This window comes from Calliphora vicina, chromosome 2 (genome assembly GCF_958450345.1).
Source record: "Calliphora vicina chromosome 2, idCalVici1.1, whole genome shotgun sequence".
In the NCBI taxonomy this organism is placed as follows: domain Eukaryota; kingdom Metazoa; phylum Arthropoda; class Insecta; order Diptera; family Calliphoridae; genus Calliphora; species Calliphora vicina.
In genome coordinates this window covers 112,923,824-112,943,687 of record NC_088781.1, presented here as the reverse complement: position 1 = coordinate 112,943,687, position 19,864 = coordinate 112,923,824, and the positions used below count along the sequence as shown (strand labels likewise).

Here is a 19,864-nt window from a genome sequence, read left to right as displayed (position 1 = left end):
TCAAGTTACACTGAATTGTTTAAAATATGTTTCTGCTGCTTATCAGAACAGCGTAAAAATAATAACACTATGCGACAAAAAAAATTCTGGGAAATGTTACTATTTTTCTGATAGGTATTGTCGAGTACGAGAATATTTTTTGAAATTTGCCAAACACCTTTAATATATTGAGTTACGGGGAAAAAACTGGTTTTTCGACCATTTATAGTCAAATCGCACATTAATAGTTTTGTGTCACTTGCTGCAAGTCCACGAAATGCATTTCTCAACGAAAGCTGATTTTCGTAATACGGCTAAATAATTTGGAGACTTGAATTGAATTGCCAAAATTAATAGCAATAAGATGATATCATGGCACCAGACACACGTGATCTGTAAAAAAAACAATTAAACTATGTATCTGCTGCTTATCACAGCAGTGTTCAAAATGATGTTGTCAAACAGCTATCACTGAAAATATATACATAATTTCTTATCAAAAATATTTTTTTCTTCTTTAGGAGGAAACAAATAAAAAACTCACAATTTAATACTGAATTAAAATTTCCTTTTTTTTTAAAAAAATTGTAAAAATTTCTTAAACATCTATAAAATAATGGCTCGTTGGTCTAGGGGTATGATTTCCGCTTAGGGTGCGGGAGGTCCCGGGTTCAAATCCCGGACGAGCCCAAGTTAGTCACATTTTTTTTAGAAACTTCAATACAGAATAAAGCAGACACCGGAAAACTTTTTATTTTTTGTTTTCAATTCATACATATGGGCAATTCCATATTATCGTGCGTTACATTTGTACGCCTATAGAGTGGAATAGATTTTGCAAAAATAAGAGTATCTGAAAAATAATTTGGTCTTTATGTTCCATTCAGAGGGTACTATATTTGAAAATAATAAAAAGTTCCTTCGAAACATTTTTGTCCAAATATCGTATATCGTACGTGACATAAAACGGAAGTCATTTTGAGGTACATGTAGAAATATGCGAAAATTTTCGAATCGTGAGAGGCGTTATGTTTTCTTTTAATTTCTTACACTAAACGAAATATTTTTCCTTTACAATCCGTTATATTTAAATAAAAACAATATGTGGATGATTTTATAATAAATAAAATTGAATATCGTACGTGACATACCGTACGTGACATACCGTACGTGACAGATTTTCTCTTATAATAAAACAATATATATTCTGAGCGTGTTTCAAAATCTTCGAAAACGGTTTTAGTATATCCTCACCTAGGCCTACAAACTCCATTAGATGGCTTTTCAAGTTCTGATAAAAAGTGTCATTTTGTAGCAGAGTGTTATTTAAAGGAATGTGTAATCGATTTTTAATATTAAACAAATAAGCAATGGTTCCAGATTCCCGTAAGAAAAAATAAGGTAAATCTGTCGTTTTAAGAAGTTTCATTAAAAAAACGGAAAATATATATTATATATATTATAGCACTATTAAAAAATAATAAAGAGGAAAATCTTAAAGCAATAAGTAAAACAGTGTCCCAATTGCCTATGCCGCACAGTGGGTTCGATGGTACCCAAAGTGGCGATTAATTCATAGAAGTATTAAAATATAATATTTTTTATTGATGAGTTATTATAAGCACTTAAAAACAGAACATTTTAGAAAAAAAAGGTTAAACAAAAAAAAAAAACGTATTATTGTTTTTTTGGAAAAAAATACCTTTGTTCACAATTTCTGCTGTAACTTTGGATTGGAAAGCGATAAATTATTGAATAGAATTGGAAATTTAAGTATGCTTAATGTGCTATTAAAAAATACAAATTATAAATTTATTGTATGTATTTATATTAGTATAAATTTAATTTAAAATCCAAATTTTGTTTTACACAAAATTTTATAAAAATAACATTTTTTCAAAAAAGTCATAAAACAGAATATTATAATTTTTTAGTAATAAATAATTATAAATCCATAAAAACACAGCATTTTAGAAAAAAAATTGTTTAACCCGTTAAGTCCAATATTATTTTTTTTGAAAAAAAACCTTAGTTTACAATATATGCTGTAACTTTGGAATCGAAAACGATAATTTAATGAATAAAATTGGAAATTAAAGCTTAATTAATATGCTATTAAAAAATTAAATAATAAATTTATTATATGTATTTATATTAGTATCAATTTAATTAAAATTTTAATTTTTGTTTTTCACAAAATTTTATAAATGTAAATTTTTTTTCAAAAAAGTCACAAAAGACAATATTATAAATTTTTGTAATGAATAATCATAAATACATAAAAACACAGCTTTAAAAAAAATGGAAAAAAAAATTTTAACCTGTTAGGCGTTTTTTGTTTTTTGGAAAAATGTAATTTTCGCTGTAACTCTAAAAACAAAATAAATTCCTATTAGTATAAATTTGTATCCAAATATATGTAAAATTTAATCTGAAAATATAAAAAAAATTAAAAGTTTTGGGGGAATCTTTCTTTGGTTTCCTTTTACCTTCTTAATAAAAAATATATTAAAATATTTGTATTATTCTGCATCCTCAAATTCACCACAAATATCCCAATTATCATAAGCTTCATTAAAATCATTATCTTGATCTGCATTATCATTATTATAATCTTCTTCATCATTATCATCATCACTATCTTCATTGTTGTTATCAATTACTGGTCTTGTGAAATAAATGACAACCAGAGTTTTTACACAAAAATGAAAATAAAAAAAATGGCCGGGCATTGTCTGGACTTTTTTTTCTTAAATAATAGCTGATATCATATGAAAAATGAAAAAATGGTATGATGAAAATACATTTTAAGCTTATCAAAACGGTACCAATATTTCCTTTCTATGACAACGCGTTAAAAAGTTATGTGGCTTTAAAAATGTTTTGCTAAGGCAAACTAATAAAAAAAATGTCTAAACAATTTTTGTTTTTAATTGTCTAAGGAAAATAACAAAAAAGTAAGAAAGTATAATCGGTCCAGCTCGACAATATAATACCTTACACTGAGTAAATAAGCAAAAACTTATTTTTTTAATTTCAATCATTTATATTCCTGAATGATTTTCGTAAGTTGGCCTTATATGGGAGCTATGAGTAATTATGGATCGATGGATCGATTATGGATATATATGTATAAGACTTATTTGGAACGAAATTTGTGTAGATACCTATATAAATTAAACAATTATGACCGATAAAGTCCAATTTCGGGATGACATTTGTATGGGGGCTAGGTGAAATAATAGACCGATTTCAGCCAGTTTCAACAGGCATTGAGCTTGGACTTAAACAAATGTATGTACTAAATTTGATAGAAATATCTTCAAAATTGCGAACTGTACTTTGCGCACAAAGTTGGTATGGCCAGTCATCCAGCTAGACGGACGGGCATCTGGGCTATGGTAAAATATGGGCTGATCCATGAAAAATTTAGTCTTGTGATATCTTTTAGCACGAAACCTATTTTTGCTGAATTTTATAGACATTTATAAACCATAGCTTCATATTTCGGGAAGATATTTCTATGGTGGATAGGAAAAATCATGGACCGATTCATAAAAATAATGGGTGTAAAATTGTGTGGTATTATGTGCAATATACCCAGCAAAAACTTGCAATTACTGAACAGCTTACTTTTCAATCACTACTACATACCACCTGCATTACATATAAGTAGTTTAGTATTGGCTGGCATATAATCTGATACATATACATTAGAGTTCGTTTGTGACCAGGTCACTTCATTTGTTTTTCGGGTATCACCATTTTTATGAAGGTTTTTGCGTAAAAAAAAATAATGGCGTCCTTTTATTTGGAAAATATTCACTCCTTGTGATGGTTCAACGCACCTAAAGATGCGGATTTTGAGCACATTTTTCTGTAGAGCAAAAACTGTTGAATATATTGCAAATCTGATTTCACCAATGGATTCTGCATAAAAAATTAATAGAATTGATGTTTTTTGAATCCTTATAAATAGTTCCACAAACCCACAACAGGGGGCGCAAATCTCATAAAAAATAAAAAAATAATTTAAACATGCACAATGCAAAGGCATTTTAAGCTTAGAAAACGGCACCAATATTTCCTTTCTATCACTAACCATTAAAAAGTTATGAGACTTCAAAGTTATTTATTTAACAAGAAAATAAAATTTGGTAAAAAAAGTTCCTGAAAAATTAAATTTGTTGAGTTAGGACGATGTTGCAGCAAATGAGCTATATGCCAGCCATTACTAAACTATTTCTAAGTAATGAAGATGGTATGAAGCAATCATTGATAAGTAATTTGTTCAGTAATTGCAAGTCCTTACCCAGATTTTGCAGGGATAGCTATTCACAGTAATAGTATACACTCTAATCATTCGATTGGCAAACAATTCGGTTGCCTCGATGAATCTGTTTTCTTTCTTTTTAATTCACCTCAAAGAGAATATAATTTATCAGTCATGCTTATTATTTGCTTCAAACAATCACCAAAATTTCCAGTTTCAATTTAAAATGCTTCGTATTCTAATAAAATAACATCAGTCACGATTCTTTAGTCCCGGTCCACACTGTGAAACATTTGCTGCAAAACAATTTTAAATTCTCTTTTGAAACTGCATTCGTGTCCACACAGTGAAATTTTTGCTTTTCAGTTTTTGACATTTCTGTACAGTACGAATACGAACGAATAAATGTGGATGACATACTCAACAAAAACTTCATATACATGAAACAAAGTTCCCTTTTTCATTCCTCTTTCCGCTTTCATCAACAAACTCAAATGTTTTGCAGCAAATGTTTCACAGTGTGGACCGGGACTTAAGGCAACAAAGATGTTGCTCGGTCATAAACATATCATCAGCATTTACGCGCTTCTAATAATTGGTGGGTTTTTCCAACTGTCTTATCAACAATATTTTCTGACTGGAAATAATTTAATATATAACACGCAAAATCATATAATTATAAATAATATACAGACATTTTGGCACGATGTCAGTGCGGATTATTAAATGGAAATAATAAAACTTATGGAAGTGTACAAGAAGTTAATGGATGAAGAGGAAGATCAATTTACTCTAGTGTTGAAGTATCATGTTCGAAAAACGTTAATACATATTATATCCATACAACTGGTACAGGCTTTTAAATTGAAAATTCTATTCTCAAATGAAGAACTGGAAGATCTGGAAGATCATGCAAGAGAATTAGAAAATATTGACAAAAATATGTATAATGAAATGTGGAAGATAGTAATAGATAAAGTGTATCAACTGTTGCCTTCTGAAGATATTAATTTGCTCAAAATGGAAAAACTACCAATTATTGCTTTTCAAAATCTTCTAAATAACTGTTTACTGGATACATCGAAAATTGAAACTCTATTACCATTGTTGACATATCATATTACTTCTTTTTACAAAGAGAAATATCTTTTCGCACTGGAAATGAATCCTCTCCAGAAGTGGCAAAATATTAATATCTGAAAGTCCAATCGAACGATTTAGTGTTACTTGCTAAATCTAGTAATCATTCGAATATTAAATACTTAGTAACTATTAAAGTAAACCAAACTGAAATTTTTTGGAATAGCTCGGGTTTAAAATCATATCAGTGGAAGGTAATTTGGAAACAGAACATATTTAAACGAGAGGTTCGTAATGTCACAATGTTTCAAAATAAAGTTTCCAAAAATCTATTATGCGAAATCGAACAAAAATTAGCACTACTAAGTGCTGAGCATAATATGACGAATCAAGCTTGCTACTGGTTGGTTGATAATGCATAGAATTTAAAATATACACATCAATTATTTTTAATTGATCGCTAATATTAAAAAAAAAATAAATAATATAAAACAGAAAAATATATAAGATAAAAATGGTTTTATTTAAAATTAAATTTTAATAATTTACCGCCTCTTCTAGCAAAATGTCGCAATAATTATTTAAACCAGTGCACACTGGTCGATAAAACAAAGTGAAAAGTTTGTCACCAAATGTGTCATCACTATTTCTTATAAAAACAAGGTTTTAATATTTATAGTTGTTTTTGTTTTATTCCAACTATACTCTTCAAGAATAGCTTCAAAAGTGAGAGCATGTTGACAGTTGGTTTTTGCAGAGTGAAAAAGTGGAAAATTAAGCGCAACTTTAAATTAATATAAAAACGTTTTTTTGAAAAAATCAAAATGAATATTGATTTGGAAGGTATTAACTTAATTTTAATATAATTACAATTGGTCAATTCACAAGGTCTCTTATCATGTCATATTGTCATAATGTTCTAATATTTCACAATGGTTTAAAATTGTTATTGTTGCTATTCAAGCAAAAAATGTCCTAAACTATTACTACTCTGTAAGCTATGTTTATTGTGCTGTCGTATCCAACCAGCAGAGACCTGCGCCGAACCCCTACTAGTCGCATACGCCGAGCCGTCGAGTCGCTGATAATATTCGGGAGCCGACACCAAGAATCGCAGTCAAAAAGTTCTAGTCTCGAAAAATTAAGCAAAACCTCCATACCATTTTTCACAAGCCTCCGCCGCCGATAAAAGTGTTCGACACAGGTCTCTGATAATCAGCTGTTTTTGTTTACAATTATTTTTTGAACAAAATTTTTATTTGTTTTCGTAAAAGTGATTGCAGAATAATATTTAATGGACGCTATAGATTCTATATATAGTATAGAAAATAATTATTATTTTAGTTTTCTCACTTGACATTGTAACAGAAAATTTTTGTAATTGTTTTATTTTGTATCGGTCTTTTATATCAGCTGATTTAGATTTGAAATAGCACACTTAGTTATGAGGGGTTGTTCACAACAGTCGTATTTTTTCATGTTATTATTTTGGTACTTCTGAAATTAGTGAATTAGCTTAATGTGTTTAGCTTCTTGTGTATTTTTTATAAAATTAATATTTGCCCAGTGTCATTTTTAGTGTTCGTTAGTCCATATATTTCAATTTCAACTAGAGTTTTAGTTGTGTTTCCCCCTGATGTCACCAATGGGATTTTTTCTGGTTTATTAGTTAATATTCCAAGATTCTAAAATTGCAAATTTCAGCTGCATCCTTTTGCATCTCTTTGATTTATCTCCCATACACCAAAGCGGCCTCGTTGTTTTTGATGTCCAACTTTGAATTTTTGTGAGGTGTTTTGTTAGTTTATGTTCGCGTTGCTTTGTTATTGTTATGCATGTAAAGAATTGTGTCTGTTTTTTTTTCTTTTCCACGGACTTTTAGTATTTTTACTTTATGAATTTGGTCCTTATTATAAATTGTATTTGCAATAGTCACATCTTATAATTGCAAACTTTCGCGCTCACATATTTTTGATATTTGGTGCTTAGAATGCTGAAAAAGCTCGAAAAGTGAAGGATGTCGTGAAAAACTATATTAAAAATGAGGGCTATACATTCATTTAGAAACACGCTTAAATTATAATTGCAAAAAAATTTCAAAATTTTGGCAAAAATACATATTCTGATTGGCTTGCCTAAAAGGAGTCGATTTTATTAAACTCACATGAGCGAGCGGACCACGCCTAGATTTAGTTTGCAATTTTTTTAGTAAGATTTCTTATTGATTTTTAATTTTTTATCAATTTTAAAAAGTTTATAGTTTCACTTATATGGGGAGTGGGTGTGGCAGTTGTCCAATTACGCCCATTTTTGAAAAAAAAAAATTGTGTAATATCCTTATTATATATTGTACCAAAAATTATAAATGTACTATTATTTATTACCGAGATATGGAATTTTGATTAACTAGAATGTCATAACCTCGCACTGCGCGTTGGGGTGAATTTGGATGCTAAGGTATGGTAGGGGGAGGGTATGAGTCATCAACCACTTCCATTTTATCATTAAATAGTTCTGACATATTTATAAAGCCGTGACCGAAATTACAAGTTGATACCTACACTGGAAGTATTTTTGGCCGCCGACTCCATACTGCACCGACCACTGTGCAGTGGCCGCCATAAATATTATATGGAATAGTGATTATAATAACATGTTATGCTCTTTTGCAATTTTTATGAAACATTATATAGGTAAGTTTGTAATGAAATTTCTCTAGAAATATAATTTTTAAAGGCCTGTTCGAAAGGCAACTTTAGTAACAGGTGCTATCTGAGATATGAGATATTTTCGTAAAGTATTAACTGCAATTACAATCACACAAGTATCCATGACAATTTTCTTAATACAATCGGTTGAGAATTTTAGCAAGTCTATACGATATACAATGCAGCAAATGCTTTAATTGCTAACTATATTATTGAAAGTTACACTGGATTATTTAAAATATGTTTCTGCTGCTTATCAGAACAGCGTAAAAATGATAACACTCTGCAACAAAAATATCCTGAAAAATGTTACTATTTTCTGGTATGTGTTGTCGAGTACAACAATAATCCTTTTTTGAAATTTGACAAACACCTCCAACATAGTTTTGTGTCATTTGCTGCAAGTGCACGAAAAGCATTTCTCAACGAAAGCTGATTTTAGTAATACGGCTAAATAATTTGGACACTTTGTTGCGGTATTAGTCTTTCCATGATGAATTCTCAAACCATAATAAGCAGTGTTCAAAATGATGTTGTCAAACAGCTATCGCTCAAAATATATAAATAATTTCTTCTTCTTGAAGAGGAAACAAAAAAACTCAAACTTAATTTTAAATTTCTTTCTCACATTTTTTTAAAAAAATTTGTAAAAATTTCTTAAACAACGATAAATTAACGGCTCGTTGGTCTAGGGGTATGATTTCCGCTTAGGGTGCGGGAGGTCCCGGGTTCAAATCCCGGACGAGCCCAAGTTAGTGATTTTTTTAAAAAAAACTTCAATACAGAATAAACCAGACACCGGAAAACTTTTCATATAAAAATATCTTAATGTTTTTTCATTTGTTCAAAAAACTAAACCAATTATTTCAAACATAAATATTCATCACAATTAAAATTGAAAAATGCTATTGCTAGTTGACCGCCCCGGCTTCGCACGGTAGCTATTTACTAATGTTAGTTCTTCAAGTTTCTCCAACGAACATACATACATCTAAATTTGTACTGCATACTTTAGGGAGCTTTTTATTACAGTTGACTGGACGCTATTAAAAATTCCGAGTTTTATCCGAAATTTTTGATTTTTTCTTCAAACCATCTCCTGAAAATTTCGAATTAAATAAAAAAAAAATCAGCCAAATCAATCTAGCCGTTCTCACGTGATGACATTACATACATGGACCATTTCATTTTTATATATGGGGCATTTCACGTCAAGTGAACCAACTTTTGAAATCGATGTCTTCCGATCGCGAAATTTGCATCAATGTTAGTTCTATTGGATAGTAATTCGGACACCATTTTCCAACAAGATCGGTCAAGAACTCTCTGAGTTATAGGAGGTCAAAATTTGACATTTTGGCCAAACAGGAGTTTTTTTTATCCATATAACTTATTACCTATTGTTCTTAGCAAAATGTGTCCCAAATAGTTTAGATAGCTATTTATGCAATCTTTCGAAAAAAATAGATGATGAATTTCATAAAAAAAAACATTTAAAATTATACTTTTGTTTCATATTCAAATATATTTAATTACACTATGCGACAAATAGTAGGGTCAGTGATTGGTGGCGGCTCTGACCGCCGTGAAATGTTAGATCGGTAAAAAATGTTGTACGTGTCCCGGCGTTTCGCTGGGTCAGATCTAGGAATCGAGATATATCGACTTGAAATTAGTATGTATCGCATATGAAAAATTTTATTTTTTTTTGCCTTTTTCATGCATTTTAGCCATCTAAATGTCCGAATATCGCAAAGCTATGTCCAGTAAAGTTGTTAAGCTCAACGCCAGCTACAACATAGTCAATAAAGAAAAGTGGTATTTTTGGTTTTCATTGAGTAGGACCCTGAAAAATTAGTTTTGCATAATTTTTTCCGCTACCTATATTACAAAACTCAATTAAATTCATCTAATACTATACTCAGACAAACAATATAGTTTTACATATTTACCATAACCATTTCATAATTTTTACCAATTTTTTAACAATATTATGGTTACTGTAATTATATATATGATTGCGGTAATCATATACTATATCATTGTAGTAATTAAGTATATGTTTGTGGCAAAAATTTTTTTTATTTTTAAGTATATTCGATTTTCAATATTAAACAAATAAAAGTTATGGATACACTTCATCAAGACAGCATAGATATTCGATGTTGAATATTTAAAGATAACTTTTTTAACATACTCTTAATTGCAAAAATATAAATTGTTCTCTGAACAATTTATTTATTCTGGTATTTATCCGTTTCAGACAATTATAAGAATTTTGGCATCCATTTGTAAGTGCAAAATTTTACATATTTTGCTCTTTACAGCATATATTGTTATTAATAGCATATTTTTGCATATTTAAATCATAACTGTATATTTTTGTTGCATATTTTCTTTTTTTTTTTTGCATTATTTTGTTTTCTTAATATAATTTAATTCTTTGAATTGCAATTTTTCATTTCTATATAAGACAATATGAATATTTTTTTCAATATCTATTATGTAGTTTCATGGTCAAATGTTTAAACCTCGGAACTGACTAAATTGTTAGGACCGAATATATACTTTATATAACAAGTGTTTGTTATAAGCAAACTTCACTGTATTATTATTAAAAGGATTTTAATTTTTAAACTGGAGTTAAAACCATTAATTGAAAATGAAGTTTGCACCGGCTCGTTGGTCTAGGGGTATGATTTCCGCTTAGGGTGCGGGAGGTCCCGGGTTCAAATCCCGGACGAGCCCAAGTGATAAACATTTTTTTAAGACATTCAAAAAATAAGTACATATTAATTGCACAATTGATAAAATGTCGGTCCCTAATACAATTTAGTTATTTCAAAATTTGAGCTGTCAAACCGGTTTTCGAATTATTCAAAAAACCGGTTTATTTCCAATTTTCCGGTTTTTTAAACCGGTTTTTACAAAAGAACGGTTTTCGAGTTATTCGACAAACCGGTTTTTTTGTATCGAATTATTCGACAAAATCGAATATTTTTTAAAATTTATTTTAAGATTATATGCGATAACTTTTAATAATTATCTATTCCATTTTTTAATTTTAAACAAATTTTAATACAAGAATGTTATATTTAAATTAACAAACCAATCTTAGCAAACTTTAACAGATAGAAGTCAGAAAACATATCGAGCAAACAATTTGTTTTAATAAAAAAAAATATTTAATATACCTCAATTCTTAAATTGACAAAAAATACTAAAAAGGGTACTGCTACACGTTCAATATATATTGTGATATTTGGATCGCGATCCATTGTAATGGATCACGAAAAATTATGTTATTCTGCGATTTGGATCACGATCCATCAATACTGAATGCTATACGTTCAATAAATATCGCGATACTGGATCGCGGTCAATATATAGTGAACGTTTAGTGCCCAAAGAAGTCAGTAAACAAAATTTTGTGAAAACAAAAACAACATTCGTATGTGTGATTATTTTGAGTAATTTTTTGTTGGAGTTTTTTTTTCTAGTTTCCGCTCTATGTGTACTTCTCTATGGTAGCAATATATTAAAAAAAAAAAAATAAATGTTGAAAAAATTCTAATAAAAAATAGTTTTTGTATTTCATTTTGGAGGCCAACATTGTTCATATTATTCGTGATATAAAGCCAGTAATACTCGAAAAATTGGCTAAAAATAAGGCGTGGCAGTATAAATTTACTTTTTGTGTTATTTTATATCGGGCTTATATAAACACCCTTTACAATTTTTATTTAAGTGTGAGTCTCGTTATTATACGAAATTGTTCTCATACATAATTGATTAAATGTTTAATTCTGCATTAAAAACTCAAAGGCAAGGTCACAATTTTTGTGTGTGCTTGAAAATCAGACCCCACACCTACTAAGCATTGTTTTACGGATTAAATTGCAAATATGTACTCTAGTTGTATTCGGTTTTACGAATTTTCCGAGTGGGCCTGACATTATACATATCACTCGATCACAACAATTATTTTGAATACATACTTTTTAATATGGAAATATTAACGATAATTATAATTTGGCATATGGATTATCGGCTCGTTGGTCTAGGGGTATGATTTCCGCTTAGGGTGCGGGAGGTCCCGGGTTCAAATCCCGGACGAGCCCAAGTGAACTAATTATTTTGGAAATCACAAAATATAAAAATAAATATCTATGTATACAAAAATTACAAATGATCAAAAAATTTAAAATGAAAACAAAAGCTCCACTTGTTTTTAAAATCCAGATCACCAAATTTAAATAAACAACATTAATCTGTCTTTATATTTATGTTAATCAAAAACATTTTGTTTAAAAACAAAACATCAATTTCAAAACTTTATTTTTAAAACAAGGTTATTTCAAAATTAATAGTTTTGAATTAATAGTTTTGAATCTACAACTAATAAATTAATAAAATACCACATACAACGCCCGGCTCGTTGGTCTAGGGGTATGATTTCCGCTTAGGGTGCGGGAGGTCCCGGGTTCAAATCCCGGACGAGCCCAAGTAATAGTAATATTTTATTAGCAAAAAAAAAAACTGTAATTTTAACACGAGTACAGTTTTAAGCCAAAACTAATGTCTTAACATATGTTAACACATATTTGAAAACATAACACGTAGTCATACACATGTTTAACTTGTAAACTGCGCCCATTAACAAAAACATAATACCTATAATGTACACAAGTGTAGTTTGTGTCATAAAAGATATGCAAATAAGTTCAAACTAGTTGATCGCACTCACGCAGCTTTTGTTTAAAACTTGGAATGCGAAAATGCATGATTATAAATAGTGGCTTTATGAGGTTGAATTAAAACTAGATTGACCCACATATTTTTGTATAAAATGTGTGGAGATTTTAATTTGAACTAAATAAGTTTTAAACCGTTAACTGGCTCGTTGGTCTAGGGGTATGATTTCCGCTTAGGGTGCGGGAGGTCCCGGGTTCAAATCCCGGACGAGCCCAAGTGCATTCCAATTTTTTTTTATTATATACAGCCATTTTTCTGCATATTTATTTATGTTTTTAATAGTTGTTAGTAAAATTTATGGATTCAATTTATCTATATTTAACTGGCTTGTTGGTCTCCCGGGTTCAAATCCCGGACGAGCCCAAGTGTAACATAATTTATTTTGCTGCTAGAGAATGGTGGACTTGGGCACTTCTAATGACATGAAAAACATCATATTCTTCAGTTCATTATTGATAATTTGAAATCATCACTTAGAAAATGGCATTATAGAGCAGAGTTCAGTACTCATACCACCAAGAGCTAATTGCGATCCACTGTTCAGATAAACACAATGATAAAAAGGTTAAACAAATCTCTATTGTGCATCAAAAATACAACCAGAAAATTAGTTTTATTTTAAATTGCAATACATTTGCTAGCATTTCAGATTTTTTTATTTTTGTTTGATCATTGATATTTCACAGCATTTTAGGAACTTCGACTCCATCTGGCTCGTTGGTCTAGGGGTATGATTTCCGCTTAGGGTGCGGGAGGTCCCGGGTTCAAATCCCGGACGAGCCCAAGTATGAAATGAGTTTTTTTGTGAGCATACACATAAGAAAATTGATATTTAATACTAAGGTGGACACAAAAACCCTATAAACATCCACCCACTGATGCAGTTTAATGCAGTACAATATCTTCTGAAATGGGGTTTACTGGCCTGTCAGAATTACTGACGAAATTTAGTCAACATTTCATACTTCAATTGATGGATAATAGAAATAATACTATTTAAATATTTTAATCTCAAGTCAATCTACCAAAGAACTAAATACTTTTAAAAACAAGGTCCTTGTTCAAATTTTGCGAATTCGATATGATCATATAAGCAAAAGTTCGTTGCTATAGATGATAAATTCAGTTAATAATATCTAGAAGATCACGACTATGTGTGAATCTTTCGAATAAATTTAATAGCAGTAACCAACAAATTTATATTTTTTAACTGAAAACAGATAATTTTTCCTTTAAATGCACATATATTTACTGAATATTTCATCAAAAACAAACTCAAATGACGATATTTTACGATATTAAACTGCATTACAATTTAGAAGCAGCTTGTGAGGACTATTTTTGAGACCCTAGTGCAATTTCTAAAAATAACTGGCTCGTTGGTCTAGGGGTATGATTTCCGCTTAGGGTGCGGGAGGTCCCGGGTTCAAATCCCGGACGAGCCCAAGTGAAATTATATTTTTGTTATTTTTTACACATGAAAACAAACTAATTTTCAATTACATATTTAGTAATTTATGTATAACTTCCAAAATAAGCATCTTAAAGGAAAAAGTACCAGTTTTTCTGCTCTGATATCTCGAAAACTATTGTGTCAAAAAAATAATTTTGAATTGTTGCAAATCCTGTTACCGGCTCGTTGGTCTAGGGGTATGATTTCCGCTTAGGGTGCGGGAGGTCCCGGGTTCAAATCCCGGACGAGCCCAAGTGAATTTATATTTTGATTTTATCTTTCTTTATTTTTTTATTTGTACTTTAAAAATAAAAAAGTTACTTTGAGGAATATTAAAATATTTTTGGCAAAAAATCTGGAAATGAGCTGATATCTCGAAAACTAGACCTAGACTAGAATAGAAACCACAATGCAAAAAATCAAATTATAAAATACTAAAACCGTTATATGGCTCGTTGGTCTAGGGGTATGATTTCCGCTTAGGGTGCGGGAGGTCCCGGGTTCAAATCCCGGACGAGCCCAAGTGTGATTAAATTTTTGTTATTTTTTTAATGACTGAAATGTTTATTTATTTAACATATAAATATTTTTTTTATAAAAATATTGTTTAAAAAGAAATTCTGTATGAAGATATCTCGAAAACTAAATATATTGGGTTAAATAAACATTTTTCAAAATAAAATAATTCCAAACCGTTATCCGGCTCGTTGGTCTAGGGGTATGATTTCCGCTTAGGGTGCGGGAGGTCCCGGGTTCAAATCCCGGACGAGCCCAAGTTAATAATAGTTTTTTGAAAATTATTACAATTTATATTTCCAAATCTGAAATGAATAGTTTATAATTTTCTAAATTGATACTGTTTAATTAGTTAAACAATATAAGTATTTGAAATTTATAAACTTGTCATCTAATAATAAAATTTATAGTTTTCGAGATATGTACATCGTAAATTTTACTAAATTTTAGTTTGCATAAAAATGTGATCTACTATTGTTTCAATGTCGATATCTGGCTCGTTGGTCTAGGGGTATGATTTCCGCTTAGGGTGCGGGAGGTCCCGGGTTCAAATCCCGGACGAGCCCAAGTGAAAGCAGTTTTTTTTGGAACCTTGATCGAACAATTGTACGTTTTTTCAGGCATTAACAACGAAATCATCAGCGGAGTTTAGTTTATTCATTAAGCTCAAAATTGTTATGATAGTTACTAAAACCCTTTGAACTTAATTCTGAATGAACTCCGTTAGATGCTAGTATCCACATAAAATACAACACAAATACGTTGCTTACATTCAAGCTTTTGCAATGATAAGTCATAAATACGAAAAATACTTTAAAAGGCAAAAATCTTTTACAAGTTCTGATTTCTAATTATTAGTAATCTTATTTAAATAAGATTCAATAAAAAAAAGTACCTTCCTAATGCGCACAAATCATACTACGATCTGTTCATTTTAACTCTGATATGGGTCCATTTGTTAAATATTAATTTTTTTAAAATAAAAAAAATAATTTTTAAAAATCTCGTTCGAAAAAAATTTAGGAATTACTCAAACTACAAATAAAATGTGCAAACTATAAACGTTATCCGCTTAAATTTTCATCATTGGTTTTTAAATGATGTAGAACAATTATCGATTTTTGGAGTATCAAAAAGCGAAAATACAAATTAAGGTACACTCAGGTCTCGTTTTATGCGGATTCATATTTATGCGATTTTTAAATGATTTTTTTTAGAATTTTAAAAGATTTTGAAATTTTAGATGTTTTTAGCTTAATTGGCGTTTTTAAATTAAACCAAGCATGCATCACTGATATAAATAATTATAATTTGTTTTTTACACAATTCTTAATTTGGATCCAGATACGGAAAGAGCATTACAGATTCATCGCCGACTGCAACTTAAAAAATTCAAAATCGCAAAGTTGGATGACAAATTATTTTACAAGAAAAGTAACAATTGAAGTCAAAAAAATTCTTTGATCTCGTTCCCTATTCACTAGCTAAATTCTAGTGATGAAAATTATATTTTACCATATGATGACAATATGATTTTATCATCTAGTGATGAAAGTGACGTTGAACCAATTCCAAAACTATGCAGACAATTATTCAGTGATTCAGATTAATCATATATATTTTCAAAATTTCCTTATTTTTTTGTTTATTTTTTGGATAATTTTCAGTTTTCTCTGAAATTAATGAATTAATATTATATTTTTGTTTATTTTTTTAAACATTTTTTGTTTTTATACCCTTCACCTTCGTGAGAAGGGTATATATAAGTTTGTCATTCCGTTTGTAATTTCTACATTTTTCATTTCCGACCCTATAAAGTATATATATTCTGGATCCTTATAGATAGCGGAGTCGATTAAGCCATGTCCGTCTGTCTGTCTGTCTGTCTGTCTGTCTGTCTGTCTGTCTGTCTGTCTGTCTGTCTGTCTGTCTGTCTGTCTGTCTGTCTGTCTGTCTGTCTGTCTGTCTGTCTGTCTGTCTGTCTGTCTGTCTGTCTGTCTGTCTGTCTGTCTGTCTGTCTGTCTGTCTGTCTGTCTGTCTGTCTGTCTGTCTGTCTGTCTGTCTGTCTGTCTGTCTGTCTGTCTGTCTGTCTGTCTGTCTGTCTGTCTGTCTGTCTGTCTGTCTGTCTGTCTGTCTGTCTGTCTGTCTGTCTGTCTGTCTGTCTGTCTGTCTGTCTGTCTGTCTGTCTGTCTGTCTGTCTGTCTGTCTGTCTGTCTGTCTGTCTGTCTGTCTGTCTGTCTGTCTGTCTGTCTGTCTGTCTGTCTGTCTGTCTGTCTGTCTGTCTGTCTGTCTGTCTGTCTGTCTGTCTGTCTGTCTGTCTGTCTGTCTGTCTGTCTGTCTGTCTGTCTGTCTGTCTGTCTGTCTGTCTGTCTGTCTGTCTGTCTGTCTGTCTGTCTGTCTGTCTGTCTGTCTGTCTGTCTGTCTGTCTGTCTGTCTGTCTGTCTGTCTGTCTGTCTGTCTGTCTGTCTGTCTGTCTGTCTGTCTGTCTGTCTGTCTGTCTGTCTGTCTGTCTGTCTGTCTGTCTGTCTGTCTGTCTGTCCGTCTGTCTGTCTGTCTGTCTGTTGAAATCAGTTTTCTGAAGACCCCAGATATCTTCGGGATCCAAATCTTCAATAATTCTGTCAGACATGCTTTCGAGAATTTTGCTATTTAAAATCAGCAAAATCGGTCCACAAATGGCTGAGATATGAGGAAAAAACCAAGACAACCTCGATTTTTGACCTATTTTTTTACCTATATCTGGATTACTAAGACATTAATATAGACAATATGGATATCTAATGATAGATATTTCAAAGACATTTGCAACGACGTATATAAGACCATAGTAAGTTGGACCTACAATGGGTCAAAATCGGGAAAAAAATTTTGAACCCGAATTTTTTTTTTTTTAAAAAAAAATTAAAAAACAAAAAAAAATTTTTAAATTTAAAAAAAAAAATTTTTAAATTTAAAAAAAAAAAATTTTTAAATTTAAAAAAAAAAAATTTTAAATTTAAAATAACAATCGAAAAAATTTTTTTTCCAAAAAATTCAAAAAACAACTGGAAAAAAAATTAAATTTTGTTTACCTAAAAATTTTGAAGTATAATTTGGTGAAGGGTATATAAGATTCGGCACAGCCGAATATAGCACTCTTACTTGTTATTTTTTATATAAATGAAATAAACATATTTTTGTTGATTTTTTTATGCGATTTTGTTTTGATTTTTTAATTAATATTTTAATTTATGCGGTTTTCCAGAATTTTGGAACGAATCGTTAGTTTTTATAGGAACGCATCTACCGCATAAAAGAGGCCTGAGTGTATTTTACTTTCAATATTCATTAATTGGAAAATCTCAAAAAATATTCTAAACTTGGGCTCGTCCGGGATTTGAACCCGGGACCTCCCGCACCCTAAGCGGAAATCATACCCCTAGACCAACGAGCCGTGTAGCGGTTTCGAACTATATTTTTTTTGAAAAAATCTATATTTATCCATATTAGTTTTCGAGATATAAAAAATTTGTATTGTAGGTTTTACCAATGTTTTATTCCGAATATTTTTTAATTTAAATATTATAATTAAAAAATAACAAAAAATATTTCTGCACTTGGGCTCGTCCGGGATTTGAACACGGGACCTCCCGCACCCTAAGCGGAAATCATACCCCTAGACCAACGAGCCAGTTGGAAAACTTTGGACAATTTTGGTTTTTCACCTTGTAATAAATAATTTCATTAAAAATAAACTTATTAAATATTTAAAATAAAATAAAAGTTAAATATAAAACAAATAAAGTTAATTTTATAACCTAATGTTTAAACAAAAACTAAGACTGCAGCATAACTAATAGTCTTCTAAATGAAATTGTATTTTATAATCAAGACACTCACTAATTTTATAATCAAAAACTGTGAAAGCAACTTCTTCGAAATGGCATAAAAGCTTGATAAGTCGCCCACTTTGAATCAATCTCAAATCGTATCGTTGAATTTTATGTTTGTAGCTTCATTATGAACAAATAAAGTGGTGAATTACAAACATATAACATTATAAAATAATACCATGTATTTCAATATTTTACTTAATATTTTCAAGAATTTATGTTATTTAAATCAATTTATTTTTATTAAATTATGTTTTCATAATTTATTTCAATCAATAAAATATTTATTAGAAAAAAAATTTTAAAAAAATTTGTTTCACTTGGGCTCGTCCGGGATTTGAACCCGGGACCTCCCGCACCCTAAGCGGAAATCATACCCCTAGACCAACGAGCCAGTTGGAATATTGTTGACAAACACGATATTTATACAAAAGCTTTTGCCGTGTATATACATACCAATATATTAGTCATGTTGCAACGTGTGATGCTTATAAACATTTCTTAAAGCTTTTATATTGCTCTTATTAAACATGTTGCTGTAGTGTTGATAAGACCATCAACAATGTTGATATGGTTTTAAAATTAAAATAAACTAGTTAAAACTAATAAATTAAATTAATACGAACTTGATAAATACAGCATAGATACCATATAATGAAATTGAAATTTTGTGTAATAGTACGTAACGTACATAAAGCTATATTTCGAATATAGAATATTTTTAAATAATGGAAAGCAACTGGTGGGTGTGTTATGTTTTATTAAAAAAAAATGGGAAATAAAATTTTCAAAATCGTCATTGAAATTCGAAAAAACTATACAATAGACTTTTAACACATTAAAGAAAAATAATGATAATTTTGATAAATTTTCCGCAAAATTTATACTGCTAAATGTGGTAAATTTGGTTTAATAAATTTGTTAAAATAAATACAATGTATTCAATATTTATTTGCGTAACATTTTATTTGAAATTCATCGTTTTTAGGGGTTTGGAGGTTAGCTACACTAGGCATTTGTATTCATTATTTTGCACTTTTTTGGATTTTCTAATTGTTCTCTAATTGTTCTCCGTCAACTAAAAACCAAATGCTGAAAATTTGAGCCAACTTAAGGTAGGATCACACGATTGCCGCAATGCACCTATTATTGGTCTATTTTATACGTCAATCGTGTGATTTCACAACATATTAGCTCATATGTTAAACCACAACAATATTGTGCTTAT

The 19,864-nt window shown here is 30.1% G+C and overlaps 15 non-coding genes across 15 annotated transcripts; 12 read left to right on the top strand and 3 right to left on the bottom strand.

Moving 5' to 3' along the window:
* Nucleotides 1-597: 597 nt before the first annotated feature.
* TRNAP-AGG (transfer RNA proline (anticodon AGG)) lies at nt 598-669 on the top strand. Its single transcript has one exon. It is a non-coding gene; the product is annotated as a tRNA-Pro (tRNA).
* An 8,048-nt stretch (nt 670-8,717) lies between these two features.
* TRNAP-AGG (transfer RNA proline (anticodon AGG)) lies at nt 8,718-8,789 on the top strand. The gene has a single exon. It is a non-coding gene; the product is annotated as a tRNA-Pro (tRNA).
* A 1,927-nt stretch (nt 8,790-10,716) lies between these two features.
* On the top strand, nt 10,717-10,788 carry TRNAP-AGG (transfer RNA proline (anticodon AGG)). Its single transcript has one exon. It is a non-coding gene; the product is annotated as a tRNA-Pro (tRNA).
* A 1,301-nt stretch (nt 10,789-12,089) lies between these two features.
* TRNAP-AGG (transfer RNA proline (anticodon AGG)) lies at nt 12,090-12,161 on the top strand. Its single transcript has one exon. It is a non-coding gene; the product is annotated as a tRNA-Pro (tRNA).
* Nucleotides 12,162-12,472: 311 nt separating this feature from the next.
* Nucleotides 12,473-12,544, top strand: TRNAP-AGG (transfer RNA proline (anticodon AGG)). The gene has a single exon. It is a non-coding gene; the product is annotated as a tRNA-Pro (tRNA).
* A 393-nt stretch (nt 12,545-12,937) lies between these two features.
* On the top strand, nt 12,938-13,009 carry TRNAP-AGG (transfer RNA proline (anticodon AGG)). The gene has a single exon. It is a non-coding gene; the product is annotated as a tRNA-Pro (tRNA).
* A 497-nt stretch (nt 13,010-13,506) lies between these two features.
* Nucleotides 13,507-13,578, top strand: TRNAP-AGG (transfer RNA proline (anticodon AGG)). Its single transcript has one exon. It is a non-coding gene; the product is annotated as a tRNA-Pro (tRNA).
* A 590-nt stretch (nt 13,579-14,168) lies between these two features.
* On the top strand, nt 14,169-14,240 carry TRNAP-AGG (transfer RNA proline (anticodon AGG)). The gene has a single exon. It is a non-coding gene; the product is annotated as a tRNA-Pro (tRNA).
* A 188-nt stretch (nt 14,241-14,428) lies between these two features.
* TRNAP-AGG (transfer RNA proline (anticodon AGG)) lies at nt 14,429-14,500 on the top strand. The gene has a single exon. It is a non-coding gene; the product is annotated as a tRNA-Pro (tRNA).
* Nucleotides 14,501-14,697: 197 nt separating this feature from the next.
* TRNAP-AGG (transfer RNA proline (anticodon AGG)) lies at nt 14,698-14,769 on the top strand. Its single transcript has one exon. It is a non-coding gene; the product is annotated as a tRNA-Pro (tRNA).
* Nucleotides 14,770-14,949: 180 nt separating this feature from the next.
* Nucleotides 14,950-15,021, top strand: TRNAP-AGG (transfer RNA proline (anticodon AGG)). The gene has a single exon. It is a non-coding gene; the product is annotated as a tRNA-Pro (tRNA).
* Nucleotides 15,022-15,258: 237 nt separating this feature from the next.
* On the top strand, nt 15,259-15,330 carry TRNAP-AGG (transfer RNA proline (anticodon AGG)). Its single transcript has one exon. It is a non-coding gene; the product is annotated as a tRNA-Pro (tRNA).
* A 2,795-nt stretch (nt 15,331-18,125) lies between these two features.
* Nucleotides 18,126-18,197, bottom strand: TRNAP-AGG (transfer RNA proline (anticodon AGG)). The gene has a single exon. It is a non-coding gene; the product is annotated as a tRNA-Pro (tRNA).
* Nucleotides 18,198-18,362: 165 nt separating this feature from the next.
* On the bottom strand, nt 18,363-18,434 carry TRNAP-AGG (transfer RNA proline (anticodon AGG)). The gene has a single exon. It is a non-coding gene; the product is annotated as a tRNA-Pro (tRNA).
* A 524-nt stretch (nt 18,435-18,958) lies between these two features.
* On the bottom strand, nt 18,959-19,030 carry TRNAP-AGG (transfer RNA proline (anticodon AGG)). Its single transcript has one exon. It is a non-coding gene; the product is annotated as a tRNA-Pro (tRNA).
* Between the last annotated feature and the right edge of the window lie 834 nt (nt 19,031-19,864).